General features: G+C 43.2%; 1 protein-coding gene across 6 annotated transcripts in view; it reads right to left on the bottom strand.

The window, feature by feature from the left end:
• sh3gl3a (SH3-domain GRB2-like 3a) overlaps window positions 1-15,976 on the bottom strand; it is a 124,878-nt gene that overhangs the window by 45,073 nt on the left and 63,829 nt on the right. The window contains exon 1 of one of the 6 annotated variants that reach the window (XM_078530438.1): window positions 636-657. The exons of 4 other annotated variants lie outside the window; for them this stretch is intronic. The gene's annotated coding sequence lies outside the window, so the exon portion shown is untranslated. Of the gene's footprint in view, window positions 1-635; window positions 658-15,976 lie in introns of those variants that run through there. One more of the 6 variants, XM_078530440.1, reaches the window with a different exon arrangement.

Below are 15,976 nucleotides of genomic sequence, written 5' to 3'. Positions count from 1 at the left end.
GGGAGAAAGTGAGGTATAAAACTATACAAATACATGAGCAGTAATGAGTTGTAATCACTTTGCATTAGTGTGCTAAACATAATGTTATAAACTAGAGTGTGGACTTGGGAAGAAGAGAGTTTTGAATGATGTGTGTGTAACAAGCTTGAATTTACCACACTAAGATACAAATTATAACACGTGACATCTTTTTGTGTCAAAATTTTGTTACCAATTTTAATTTTTTTCCCCCTAAGTGTGTGTTATTTCACAAACCAAAACACACACAATACATTTTAAATTGTCAACCTCCTCAGAGTTGCGGCCAAGTTCAAGGTCCCTGTTGTTTACGCGCTTTAAGCCTTGCATGAGCTGTAGGGCATATTAAAAATGAAATCTGCCTGTCCTGGGGATATTTTGCTTCAGAGAGAGTTTGAGCTGTCAAATACTTGTTATTGGCTGACTGGGAGGCCTGTTATTCCAGTAGGCCCTCTGCTGACAGCAATAACACTTCAGTCGTTGCCCAATGTTTTTCAAAATTAAGCACAAATCCAATGTTTTAAATTAAAATGCTCTGCTCGACTCATGTGAGGCATTTCACTCTGACCTCTGGCTAAATCAGAAAAGGAATTTGGCGATGGAAATAAGATGCCTACCTGCTCGAATTCAGGATTAATCAAATGTGGAGGGAAATCAGTTTTTCTCTCCAGTTTGTGCATGCAGGGTCAGCATTCTGTAATTTACCCAGGAGCAATCTAGGCCTTTATTAGAACCATAACTGGAAGCTCTGGCAGGCAGAACACACCTTAAGACGGATATTGAAGTTCTACTTGTGCTCCCAAACTGTGATGAGTGCCGGCTAGAGAAGGCACAAGAAAAAAAGAGAAAAAATGGAAGCAATTGTATTTGGGTGCTCACTTCTTCATAAGCATTAAAGAGACCAGGAAATTTAATTTAACTTGACTCCGCCTCTAAACTTTTCCTCTTCTCATTCTATCTTCAAAGCCCTTCCATTTGATCCATCAATCACCCGTCCTATTCAGTCTCCATGGCCCAGTGTCTGTCACATTATGTCTGTGATGTTAATTATTTTTATTTTTAAAGCATCATCGGATTTTTTTTTAATGTTAAAGGCAGCCCATAAAGTCATTGTTATTGCTAAGATGCTCCAATGTCCAAGGATGCTCCTGGGCTGATTCCCAAGGCATTTCAAAGGATGAACATCTTGTGATAACTAGCAGCATATGGAGTGTGGACATGTGTGATCCTCTGTATGTTGCCATGTACAATTTGTGCATTTGGAGAGTGGAATCCCTTCCTCTTGCGTTAGTTGAAGGGTGAAGCAACACGTGGACCATTGATTGCACTCTGGTCCTTGGGAAAATATGTAAAATTCCATGGACCTATCGCACCGCAGCCTTGCCATTATATCAAAGATACATTGCCCAGCCATCCTGTAAAGTGCTCTCGTTGCCTGAACGCAGCCTGGATGGCAGCCAGGTTGTCATCAACAGAGGTTGTCTGCGGCTGGCTGAATTGGGTTAGTACCATAAACATGAGTGCAGTAATCAGCTTCCTGGTCACAGCAAGGACAATGCAGACAGATGAACACAAAGGTGGCATGGCTACTCTATTGCCTCCTCAGTAAAATGTGTTCGGCTTGTCCACATCTCCTCAATAAAGTCCTCATACCACTTGTGGATATGATGCGTGGATACAATCTGATGGGCTACATCCTCCTTTATTATTGTCTGACTCTCTTTCCATCCAAACTGTGCTGTTGCTCCTCCTCCATGATAATAGCTTCAAGGATATACCCATAGGCAGCCTCTGAGATGCCCTCGATGTGTGCAGGGGATGGGGCCAAAAATCTGGCACCAACCTGACCCAGTCAGAAACAAGCCCAGGTGTGAAAACAGAATGGAGCGGGGTGGGGGTGAGAGGTGGAAATCTTTGCAAAAGTAGTTTCCGGTTGAAGAAATTGAGAGTGAAACTCTCCACAGTCCTCAGGCTTCGAAATTTCCCACTGCCACCTGTTTCTTTGACCTTGGGTTTGTTTTTCTACATTAAAGGCACTATATAAATGCAAGTTGTTGTAATTTTTGTTCAGCTGATCTTGTGAACGACTAGGCTTTATAATTCTTGGTTTAAGTGCACTGCAAGTGTAAAAACCAGAAACATAGAGCTGCAGCACTCAGTGAGGCTCAGTATCATATACTTTAAATAAGTTCACTTGGGACTTGTTAGTTGGATTCTGGAATGGATAAGGGAACCTTGGGAAAGGTAATTAATTGCAAAAAAGCTAACATAAATTACTTCCAAAATTTTCAACATATTCAATTTCCTCCATGCCCTTGCCCTCTGTAACCTATCCCAGCCCTAAGATTGACTGGCATCTCTGCCTGGGGCACGATTAGTTAAGGTAGGTTGAGAAACTACATTATAAAGATAACACGGTGGGCAAGCATTGGCTCACGTTTATATAATTAGTATATAATATGCAACAAACATACATTCCGTTAAGGCATTAAAAACTTCAGAAAAAGCAGTCCCACAGTGTCTAACAAGAGGAGTTAATTATAATTTTAGATCAAAATGTTGTCAAAAAGAGCACTAAGCCTGAGAATTGGAAGGATTTTAGAATTCAAAAGAGGACTAGGAAATTGCTAAAAAGAATATATTATAGCGGACTAGAAAGAGACATAAAAACAGATCATAAACATTTATGTATGTATGAAAACTTGGAACAGGTTAGTGAAAGTAAATACAGTCCCATTAGAGGCAGTGACAGGTGAAATATAACGGAGAATAAGGGAATGGCAGAGACATTAAACAAATATTTTATATCTGTCCTGAAGGTAGAAGACGCAACAAACGCCAGGGCCAGAATTTTTCATCCCGTGCTGGGTGCATGCCCGATCTAAAAGAAGTGAAATAGTGCATGATGGCGTTGGGCGAGCGTCCCGACGTCATCACGCATGCCCGAACTTTCAGTCGGTAGGCACGCGTGAGAGGTGGCAGCACGCCCACCAAGAATTAAGAGGCCCATTAAAGCCCTTAAACAAGTGATTAATTTGTATTGTTCGCTGCCCGCTCGGTTGGCGGGCAGGCGAATAGACCAGCGGCCTTTGCAATTTTTACAAAACCTCATCCACGGTTGGGATGAGGTTTCCAACGGTAAATAAACAAACAAATTTTTAAAAATTTACATCATTTTTAACATGTCCCCCTTCATGTGACTGAGTCACACGTGGGGATATGTTCATATCATCTGTAAAATGTTTATTTTTCATTTTAAAATTCTTCAGCTCCCTGAGGCAGTTCTGTGCCTTCAGGGAGTTTTCAGTGCATGCTTCCCCATGCACGCACGCACGCACAGACTTCTGCGCTTGTGCTCCTCCCGTTAATTGGCCAGCCGGCGTGAAATCGCGGTTGGAGCCCGATTGTGGTGGTGGTTCCAGGGCCGGGCCCACCCTCCCCCACCCTCCCCCACCCTCACCCACCCTCCCCCACCCTCCCGACGAGGGGAAAATGCTGCCCCAGGCATAATGAGGAACAAAGGATTTAGCAAGAATGGGGAAATTAAAGGAATCGGTATATGAAAGAGGGTACCAGAGGAAATAAAGGGACCAAGTGGAAATCTGACAACCTGCATCCTTGGTTTTAAAAGAGGCTGCTACAGAATTAGAAGCACCATTGGTTTTGATCTTCCAAAATTCCTTGGATTCTAGAACAGTTCCCGAGGATTGGAAGGTAACAAATTAAATTGTACAATTTAATAAAGGAGGAATGGAGAAAACTAGGAATTAAAGGCCAGTCAGTCAAACATCAGATATAGGCAAAATGCTAGAATCTACCAATAGGGGCATGGTAGCAGAACAGTTAAAAAAAATCATAATATTACTAAGTAGATTCTGCACAAATTTATGAAAGGGAAATAGCGTTTGACAAATCTGTTAGCATTTTTGAGCATGTAACTAGTAAGAGATATAACTAGCAAGAGGTAAAGGAAAATCAGTAGAAGTCATGTATTTGGATTTTCAAAAGACATTCGATCAAGTGCAGCACCAAGGTTATTACACAAAATTAGGATTCGTGGGATTAGAGTGAGATATTAGCATGGATTGTGGATTGGTTAACGGACAGAAAACAGAATAGGAATAAGCAGGACATCCACGGGTTGGCAGGCAGTGAATAGCAGGGTAGTGCAAAAATCAGCACTTGATCGTCAGCTACTTACAATCTATATTAATGATTTGGATGGGGGGGGCGGGGGCGCGGTTATGGGTGTGCCTAAGTGTGGTATATCCAAGTTGTCTGATGATACAAGGATAGGTGGGAAATTAAGTGGTGAAGAAGATACAAAGAAGCTGCAGAGGCATAGAGGCAGATTGGGCGAGTGGACAGAACATGGCAGATGGAGTACAATGTGACAAAGTGTGAAGTTATCCACTTTGGTGGAACAAGTTAAGAAAATGCAGAATATTTTTTGAATGGTGAGAGACTGGGAAATGTCAGCTCTCAGAGTGAGTGTGATTGTACTTAACTCAGAGAAAGTTAACGTGCAGCTAAGGAAAATGGCATGCTAGCTTTTGTTATAAAGGGATTAGTGTTTAAGGGTAAAGAAATCTTACTACAATTAATTAGGGCATTGGTGAGGCCATGCATGCACTGAGAGCTGTGTGCAGGTCCATCTCCTTATCAGGTGGAGGACATCCTTGCTCTCAAGGGAATGCAATGAAGGTTCACTGGACTGGTCTGTGGTATGAGGGGATTATCCAATGAGGACAGATCGAGTAGGCTAGGTCTATATTCCCTTGAGTTTAGACGGAGAGATAATCTAATTGAAATATATAAATTTCGGAAGGGCTTGACTGGGTAGATGCTGAGAAGATGTTTCTTCTGGCTGGGGAGTCTAGGACATGGGGTCACAGAATCAAAGTGGGAAACCAATTAAGACAGAGATTAGGAGGGATTTGTACATTAAAGGGGCTGTAAATCCCTGGAATTTTCTACCCCAGAGAGCAGTTGATGCTTAGCTATTGAATATATTCAAGACAGTGATCAATAGATTTCTAGGTACTAAGGGATTCTAGGGGCTAGTACAGGGAGGTGAAGTTGAGGTAAAAATCAGCCATATCTTGTTTAATACAGGAGCAAGCTTGAAGGACCAAATGGCCTACTTCTCCTCCTTTTGCTAATGTTCCTGCTCCAACTCTAGTCTCTTACACATCATGGGAACATAGGAGCAGGAGTAGGCCATTCGGCCTGTCAAGCCTGCTCCACCATTCAATTAGACCATGGCTGATCCTCAGTACCACTTTCCCATGCTATCCCCAAATCCCTTGATATCATTAATATCCAGAAATCTATTGATTTCTGTCTTGAACATGCTCAATGATCAAGATTCCACAACCCTCTGAGGTAGAGAATTCTGAAGATTCACCACCTTCTGAGTGAAGAAATTCCTTGCCATCTCAGTTTTAAATGGCCTGGCCCTTATTGAGACTGTGTCCCCTGGTTCTAGACTCACCAGTCAGGGGAAACATCCTATCTACATATACCCTGTCATGCTCTGTAAAAATTTTATATATTTCAATGAGATCGCCTCTCATTCTTCAACATTAGAGAATACAGGCCCAGTTTCCTCAATCGCTCCTCATAAGACAATCCCACCATCCCAGTGATGAGTCTGGTGAACCTCGTTGCATTCCCTTTATGGCAAGTATATCCTTCCTTCGATAAGGAGACCAAAACTGTACATAATACACAAGGTTGGGTCTCACCAAGGTTCTATATAGTTGCAGCAAGACATCTTTACTCCTGTACCAGTTTGGGTTCCGCCAGGCCACTCAGCTTCTGACCTCATTACAGCCTTGGCTCAAACATGGACAAAAGAATTGAACTTCCGAGGTAAGATGAGAGTCACTGCCCTTGACAACAAGGTAGCATTTGACTGAGTGTGGCATCAAGGAAACCTAGCAAAACTGGAGTCAATGGGAATCAGAGGGGAAACTCCAGTGGTTGGAGTCATACCTAGCACAAAGGAAGATGGTTGTGGTTGTTGGAGGTCAGTCATCTCAGCTTCAGGACATCACGACAGGAGTTCCTGAGGGTAGTGTCCTAGGTCTAACCATCTTCAACTGCTTCATCAATGACCTTCCTTCCATCACAAGGTCAGAAGTGGGGATGTTTGCTGATGATTGCACAATGTTCAGCACCATTCGCAACTCCTCAGATACTGAAGCAGTCCATGTCCAAATGCAGCAAGACCTGGACAATATCTAGGCTTGGGCTGACAAGTGGCAAGTAACATTTGCACCACACAAGTGCCAGTCAATGACCATCTCCAACAAGAGAGAATCTAACAACCTTGACATTCAATGGCATTACCATCACTGAATCTCCCACTATCAACATCCTGGGGTTACCATTGACCAGAACCTGAACTGGACTAGCCATATAAATACTGTGGCTACAAGATCAGGTCAGAGTCTAGGAATCCTGCAATGAGTAACTCACCTCCTGACTCCCCAAAGCCTGTCCATCATCTACAGGGCTCAAGTCAGGAGTGTGATGGAATACTCTCCACTTACCTGGATGAGTGCAGCTCCCACAAAACTCAAGAAGCTTCACACCATCCAGGACAAAGCAGCTCACTTGATTGGCACCACATCCACCAAACATTCACTCCCTTCACCACCAACGTACAGTAGCAGCAGTGTGTACCATCTACAAGATGCACTTCAGGAATTCACCAAGGCTCCTTAGACAGCACCTTCCAAACCCACGAACACTGCCATCTAGAAGGGCAAGGGCAGCAGATAGATGGGAACACCACTACCTGGAAGTTCCCCTCCAAGTCACTCACTATCCTAACTTGGAAATATATCGCCATTCCTTCACTGTCATTGGATCAAAATCCTGGAACTCCCTTCCTAACAGCACTGTGGGTGTGCCCTTCACCACCTTCTCAAGGGCATCTAGGGATGGGCACTAAATGCCGGCCTAGACAGCAACGTCCACATCCCTTGAATGAAAAAATTACAGAAACTGCTGGAAATACTCAGCAGGTCTGGCAACATGTATGGAATTAGAAATAGAGTTAACATTTCTTTACTTGTCTCATTACCAATCCTTTGGCCTAACACCATGAACCGTTTTGTCATTTAATCCCGACATCCTCCACCATATTACAAACTCTCCTTTGTTCTCTTGCCCACCATCCCCCTTTTCACTTGCTCAAAACCTATTACATTTCCGACTTTTCCTAGTTTCGATGAAAGGTCGCAGATGTGGAACTTTTGGGTGGGTGCAAGAGTGGAGGTGGTCAGGGACCCAAAAACACTGGCACAGGCTGGCATGCCAGTTTCCTAATACCATTCCCAGTGCTGGTTATTCTGGAGGGAGGTGGGTTTGGGGCGAGTAACCAGCGAAGCCCACATCCCATGAATGAATAATAAAAAATAAACTCAAAATTCCCTTGCGACGAATGCCAACATATCATTTGCTTGCCTAATTGCTTACTGCACCTGCATGCTAGCCTTTAATGACTCATCAACAAGACATCCAGGTCCCTTTGGACATCAACACTTCCCCAACCTCTCATCATCCCCCGCTCCCTTCATCACCGTTGGCAGCCTTGACTTTCAGCTATCTGGGGTCTAAGATCTGGAATTCTCTCCCTAAGTCTCTGCACCTTACCTTCCTCCTTCAAGAGCCCTCTTGAAACCTCTACCTTTGACTAAGCTTTTAGTCACTCATCCTAATATCATCATCTTTAGCTGGGTGCCAATTTTTGTTTCATTATGCTCTGATGAACACCTATATTAAAGATGCTAGATAAACGCAAGCTGTTTTTGTCGGTTTGCTTGATAAAGACTGGGGGTTGGCTTTTTGGTCTGTGTGAATCAGATAAGATGCTGGCTAGGATCAGCTGCTCAATGCTCACTTCCACTATGTGGAGGGTGCAATCTGACCAGTGGCAGACCAATGATCTGGATAGGCTCCCGTCCATTTCTTGGCCTGCTCCAAAATCACATCAGTCTGGACATTGGCGAGAATGGGCAGTGAGTGGTGCACCATGATTTTAGGCCTGCTACCACTCCATCCCTGCATTAAAACAAACAGGGGCAAAAAATTGCTCCCAGAGTACTCGAAAAACAATGCTGTTTTATATCAGGATGGCTCACTTCTAAATCAGACCAAACTATATATCAATTTAAAAAGACCATTGGAGAAGTTTGCCTTTCAATTTCAGGTCAGGGAACAATTATAAAATCAGCCTTTATGAATCTAATATGAAATAAAAATCTAAGTGACACGGTGGGCGGAATTGTCCCAGATTTGCACCAAGTGCGGTAGCAGGCGGGTAAAATGTCTTTTTAACCAGCCGGTCGCAATGGCGAGCTTTCACACCGTATCTTCTCAAACCCGCCGCATTAGTTAGGCATTCCCGGGAAACACTAATCCGCCCGCACCAGCACCTCGTCGCTTCATCACGCCGGGCGCCACATTTAAAGTATAGTCGTGCACACACATCACAGTGCTTCCAGTCCATGACTACTGCAGGAAAGATGTCCACAAAAGGCAAAAAGACTGCAGCCCCTAGGTTTAGTGACACGTCAATGGAACACCTTTTGGACGCTGTGGAGGCCTGCCATTCTGTCCTCTACCCCCGCTCTGGCTACAGAATGGACAGCGGCGTGACCAACTAGGCTTGGGAGGCGGTGGCAGTGGTGATCAGTGCCAATGCTGCACAGAAGAGGTTGACCATCCAATGCAAATAGAGGATGAATGATCTCATCCATGCAGCCAGGGTAAGGCAACCATCTCATCACTCTAAACTCACACACTCAAGCCCATCACACATTCACTGGCATCTCACTCACTGCCAGCTCAAGGGACATCACCACCCATTCTCACGCACACACCCTCACATGTCCATCTGGCCTCATCTCCTCTGGAGATTGCCTCTGCAGCTCTCACCACCTGGAGGCCTCATGCACAGATCAACATGTGCCCCCACACACACACCCTGGGTTACCCTCCTTCTCCAGTATAGCTCTCATCCTGCAGCCTCTTCCCTTGCCTGAGGCCATTTTCCCCCCTTCCCCAAGCAAGACCTAGCCCTGCGGCCATTGAAAAGCCACCCACATGTGGCTGATCTGGTAGGTAGAGACTTGCCGTGAACCCTCCTAAAAGTGATGTGGTGCTGTCTGTGAAGCCTGGTGCTGATGATTGCGAGTGCTGACCGAAGCAAGATCGGCAAACAAACCTTGAAGTCCTGAGCAAAGTGCAGCCCGCCAAGTGCACGTCACTTATGTGCTGTTGTGAAACACGTCGACACGTTTTCCTGCCAACGTGGGTGGTTGATCCAGCGGGGAAGGAAGATTCCGGCAGGCTGGTCTAATAATGATATGCTGATGTATTACAATGAGGTTCCCGACGTCCGGTGGCAGAGAACGCGGTCCGTCACTGGCGGGCTAAGCAGATGATTGCAAACTGGTTTCACGCCATCTTGAAACCAATTGCGCCATATTATCTACTCACGCCACCGAACACGCCCGACACCGGCAGCCACAGAAAACCCCAGCCTGTGTGTTACATGGGTCGTTTAAATCATGTTACAAATTTGTGAAATGTTAGGATGCACTTAAAAATAATGTTGATTTGATGGTTTCCATATTCCTCTTGTTACATTTTTTTACTGGAGGGGATGTTGAGGAAACAAAAGCAACATACGTACATCGGGCACAGGAAGAACCGGATTGGGTCGTGCTGAATTTGCACAGAACAGTCATTCGTTACAATTTTCTCAAGTCGCTGTCCTCAATTCCCAAAGAACCTTTCGGGGAATAAGCTGCTTATTTAGCACCAACAATTTTGCAACATAAGCTTTGTACGGGGGCAGAGCATGGGTTATAAAATTGACACTGATCAAAGTTGACCAGTCAACTTTTGGAAACAAACAGAATCAATGCTAAAACAAAATGACCTATTCAACCTCAAATGAATTATAGCACAAAAATAGCTGGCAGCAAAAATCAAAGCTTGACGAATATGATTCATGCTCATTAGGCAAGTTGTTGGAAATGATGAATTTCTGACTATAGGCTGCTTATAATTGGATCTGGACATAATTGATCGGAGCACCACTCCTGCTGCAACTGTTTCACAGCTTCCCACTTTCCACAGTAGGACTAAAAAAAAACACATTACTCTATCTCCCATCGGATTTCATTGTGCATTAAATCTATTTCACTCCTTCTGGAATGATGTGACAATTTAAAGGGCCAGCGCAGTTCATGTTTAGATAACAAGCTGATTTTCGAGTGGTAAACAAGTACATTTGCATGAGGCAACGTTTGCAGTATTACTGTTATCCAGTTTGATTAAAAGTAGACGAGCAGGAAACTGCTCAGTGCTCTGAAGTGGAATGAGATACATTAATAGTTATAGATCAACAATCCACAAAATAAATAGACCATTTATTATTTTCACCCAGTAATAGGCTTCAAAAGCATAAAAGCTGACAACATCCACCTTGTGATTTAACAGCACCTACATGTATTTCATTACTCATAATCAAAAACCTACTCCTCACTGAAAGTAATGGAGGAGTGCAATATCCTGAATCTCTGTCTCATTGACAAGGGGCACTGGATTCTAAGGTCTGATAACTGACATTGAAAGGATGTATGGAAGGCAATGGTTATGTACAATGCTTCAAACGGTACTAACCTGGTAGTTAAAGCAGTTCCTCATTTAAGTTTATGCACAAAAATGAGAAGCACACGTAGCTGCTTCTGATACCTGCAAACTTCATCATTTGAAGCCAGGCATGAGTGGCTAAGGTTGACCCAGTCAGTAGCCCTCCGTCCTCACCGACACTGGTTGCTGCTGGTCCAGCAGACCCTGCTCTTCCCACCTCACAGCCTCCCCACAGAAAGACAGGGTAAGCAAGAGAGATGTGAGAAAAGGGGAAATTCAACAGAGGAGAGAACAACACACCGGGAGAAAGGGGACAGTGAAGGATAAAAAGGAAGATAGAGAAAGAAAGGGAAAAATGGAAAAGAATCATTTTTGTAAAATATATTATAGCACTAGCATCTTTATTGCGAGGTACTGCGGGGAGAAATTCCATTGCGGTCAATGGAACTGAATAGCAGGCATAACTGGTGGTCGATCCGATGCCATCTGTTTTGCGGGGCCACTTGACTGAAATTTCTACCAGTGTATGTTCTGGTGCAGCCAGCTATAGAAAGTTCTGGTAATTATTAAATTGGACAGTTTTTGCTGATATTTATTGTCACGGATGGCATGTTGCACAAGTAATCCACAATATTTAAACGAAATCCTAAAGGCAGCATTTTACTCCAGGGTTTCAGGAATCTCTTCCAACAAAATTAGTTGTGTCCACCTTTATCATCTCCAACATTGATCCTTTATTGCTTTTGTCAGAACACTGAATCTATTCTAAGAATAAGTAGGTCAGTTTCAAGGCTATATCACCAAGCTCAGATTCCTGAAGCAGTGCACAGTACATGGGGTAGGAGTGATTCTGTTCCAGTAAAACCTCCTTAGTTAAACACATGAAATATGAATGTGTGAAATATAAACATGTAACAATTTTAAAAATATATTTAATCAATTTTCAGCTTTTTACAGTGCAGTTTTGGTAATGGGAGGCAATACTTTTAACAATATTGAGAATATTGTTTAACATTTATTATGTAAATGATAAAGACAAGAAATAGGAGCAGGGGTAGGCTATTTGGCCCAGTGAGCCTGCTCCACCATTTAATAAGATCATGGCTGATCTGACTGTGGCCTTAACTCTATTTTCCTCCCTGTCCCCCATAACACACAACTCCTTTGCAGGCCAAAAATCTATTTAATTCAGCCTTGAATTTATTCAATGACCCGGTCTCCAATGCTCTCTCTGGAAGAGAATTCCAAAGGCTAATGACTCTCAGAAAAGAAATTCCTCTCACCTCCATCTTAAATGGGAGACCCCTAAGTTTTAAACTGCAACACCTAGTTCTAGCTGCCCCCACAAGAGGAAACATCCTCTCAGCATCTATCCTGTTAAGCCCCCTCAGAATCTTATATGTTCAAATAAAATCACCTCTCATTCTTCTAAACCACAAGGAGCACCGGTCCAACTTGGTCAACCTTTCCTCAGGAGTTAACCCTGCAGCCCAGCAATCAGCCTAGTGAAACTTCTTTGAACTGCTTCCAATGCAAGTATAGTCCTTGTTATGTAGAGACCAAAACTGTACACAGTTACTCCAGATGCAAGGCCTTCCGTGCTCAGTGGGCACCACTAGGGTGGTTTATCGACCCGCTTAATCACATTTTGATTTAATGTTGGTAAGTTTCCTTTGCTTTTTGTCTTTTGTTTTTGCAGTTTCCCTTTAAGGGGCTGCTTTTACTTTGTCTCTGATTTTGTTTAGTCAATTGTTTTGACTCAAAAGAGTTACTCCAGATGCAATCTCACCAATGCCCTGTACAGCTGCACGAAGACTTTCCTACTGGTATACTTCTTTCCCCTTGTAATCAAGGCCAACATTCCATTTGCTTTCCTAATTACTTGCTGTACCAGCATGCTAAATTTTTGTGATTCATGTATAAGGACAACCAGTTCCCTCTGTACTGCAGCATTCTGCAGTCTATCTCCATTTAAATACTGCTCTGCTTTTCTATGCTTCCTGCCAAAGTGGACATCCTCACATTTTCCCATATTATACGCCATCTGCCAAACTTTTGCCCACTCACTTTACCTACCTATATCCCTTCGCAGGCTCTTTGCATCACCCTCACAACTTGCTTTCTGATTCATCTTTGTATTGTCAGTAAATTTGGCTACAGTTCACTTGGTCCCTTCATCTAAGCCATTAATATAGATTGTAAATGGCTCAGGCCCACAGCATTGATCCCTGGGGCACTCCACCAGTTATAGTTTGCCAACCTGAAAATGATGCATTTATCCCAATTCTGTGTTTCCTCTTAGTTAGCCTGTCCTCTATCCATGTTAATATATTACCCCCAACACCATGAGCTCTTATCTTGTGCAGTAACCTTTTATGTGGTGCCTTATTGAATGCCTTTTTGAAATTCAAATGCACTATACCTACTATTTCCCCTTTATTTGCCCTGCTTGTTACATCCTCAAAGAACTCCAATAAATTTGTCAAACACTGTTTCCCTTTCACAAAAAAATGTTGCCCCTGCCTGATTGTATTATGATTTTCTAAATATCCTGCTACTACCTCTTTAGTAATGGATTCTAGCATTTTCCCAATTATAGATATTAGGTTAACTAGCTAATTAGCTTAATATTTAGCTGGTTTCCTGCATTCTAGCCCCCTTCTTTCTTGAATAGTAGTGTTACATTTGTGGTTTTCCAATCTACTGGGACCTCCCCAGAATCTGGCATCCAAAGCCAGAATTTATTAAATCTTGGAGTTTTGGCTTTTAAGTCACTCTTAAACATGAGCGAGAAACATCCAGTTAAGTGGTGGCGGTGTGCCTGTCGCTACAAAGAAAGTAGGAAAAGCTAATGAGCTTAGCAGTGAAATTGGATGTTTTAAAACATCTCGAGGCTGGACAATGAACAGCCGACATTGCCAGAGTGCTTGGTCTACTCACCGTGCGACAGCCAGGTATTCTCCTAAGCCAACATGTGCAGCATCAAAGCTCTAAATCACTCAAAGCCACCTCCACTGAAACTTGGTGGGGGGGGGTCATTGAAGCATCCCTGAAGAGGTAAAACATCTCCCCAGCCAATCGAGCCGGAATGGAAACAAGTCATCCCTGAACCCAAAGGACTGCCGAAGGGAGAGACTGGTGAGTGTTAACTATTTGAATTTTTACAAGATTTCTTCTGTATTTAGTGAGTTATTTTGTTTTACAAGATATTTCAGCTAGAAACGCACAGTGCTGCACATGCATGGCACGGCATTTCAACTTGTACATAGGTTCCATCGGACATTTTCCGCCTGGGTGAAAACAAACTCCAGCTTTAACATCGATTCCTATGGGAAACCATGATTCACATGAAGTTGAATGCAACCAGAAAGAGTGAGGACTTTCTGTACCTTTTCTCTAGTGATCCTGATTGTTTTAAATTTCTCCATCCCTTTTGCAGGCCCTCGACCCCATTTTTCCACTATCCATGGGATACCTTTTGTGTCTTGTACTATGAAGTCAGATACTTGTCCAGTTCCTTGTTTCTAATACTAATTCCCCAGTCTCACCCTCTAAAGGACAAATGCTCAGTTTTGCTCTTCTTCCTTTTTATATACTTGTAGAAGCTTTAGTTGTGTTTTCTTTCTAGTGTTCTCTCATACTTCAATTTCTCCCTCATTTTTTTTTAAACCATCCTTTGCTAATTTACAAAATTTTCTCAACCTTCTGGCCTATCAATAATCTTTGTACCATTGTTCATCTTTCCTTTCAATTTTATACTAACTTCTTTAGTTAGCCATAGATAGACTCTGCAAGAAGGATGTGCTTTCTTTCTCAATGGAATATATCTTTGTTGACAGTTAGGAAATATCTCCTTTGATGCCTGCTACTGCTTCCTGACCACGTTACCTTTTAACCTATTTTCCCATTCCACTTTAGCCAACTCTGTCTTCGTATCCTTTAATTTTTATTCCTTACGAATACCAAATACATGAAGGGGAATACTACAGGCAAATGTAGAAGTACAGCAATACACTCTCATTACAGAAATGGGTCAATAGTGCAAGCTTCAATTAAATCTGTTAAGCAGTCTCAAGATTCTGATTATGGATATGTTTCCGGTTACAAAAGAAAAGCAATAGCATTAAAAAATGGTTGATTTATAGACCTCAAGTCTTTCAGTCAAAATCCTTTAAGGAAATATTACTTATACTGCCCACCATTATTGTCAGTAATTGTCAGACAATATAGCCAGGATTTTCCCCGTGTGCTTCAAAACCTCGCTGTCATGGTCAAATGGGAGACAGGAGCCTGCGATGTTGGGGGAGGGAAACAGTCACCCAGTTGTAATTGACCAATTTGGGGACAATCAATGGCAAGAGGGTGGGTTCACCATCACACGTTCTTGAGAGGTGTCAGCTGTGGCTCAGTTCATAGCACCCTCGCCTTTGAATCAGAGGGTTGTGGGTTCATGTCCCACTCCTGGAAAACCAAGAACTGTGATTGTACTCAAAAGAGCTGCAATCTGTGACTGTTGATAACTCAAAAGAGTATCACACGCTCTTGATGGCTAATAGGAGCCCCTCCAGCATTGAAGAGTTAATAAGATGCCTTTTTCAGGTAAGTCACTAAATCATCCCATATTCTGAAACAGCAATGAGTTCACACTGGGAGGCTATTCTCCTGCATGGGAAGGGATCTACTGTTGCTTTTATACTGAGGAGAGACCTTTTAAAGGCTCTGATTTGAGAAGAAATATAAAAGGCGCCTCCTCTCCAACTTTTTGAGCTTTAAATTAAAAAATGACCTTAGCAGCCAGGCCAACATTTTGGAGGGTTAGGAGTGGCTGCAGCTGAAAATAGGCAGGCAGGGAGGGTCTCTAAGCCTGCCTGGAGTACATGGCTCTTGGGTCTGCCACCAGGAGGCTGCACCAGGAAGCTACAACTGGTCCCCAATGCCTCCAGGAACCTGGAAGCCTACCGCAAAATTCTAGGAGGGTAGGCCTGCCTTCCCCCTCCATCCTACCTCTGAGAAAAATGTTGCTGGGCAGGATGGAGCCAGGTAATCAACACACCGGTGGCACAAAATTCTTCGCCTGCCCACCTCCATGGGGTCTAAAAATTCAGTCTACAATTCAGTTGGAGGAATAAAAAAATAATCGCACTGCCCGAGATATGCGGAACTACAGGCTATATTTTTCCCCTTATTTCCCACCGCAATCTTCTGCTGTCCTGCTTCTCTCTCCTATGAAAAGAGTAGGGCAATCTGAACACATTGTTGCCATGACTCATCGGCTGACTGGCAA

The sequence above is a fragment of the Cetorhinus maximus genome, chromosome 26, assembly GCF_964194155.1.
Source record: "Cetorhinus maximus chromosome 26, sCetMax3.hap1.1, whole genome shotgun sequence".
Lineage (NCBI taxonomy): Eukaryota > Metazoa > Chordata > Chondrichthyes > Lamniformes > Cetorhinidae > Cetorhinus > Cetorhinus maximus.
This window is presented reverse-complemented; position numbering and strand designations above follow the sequence as displayed.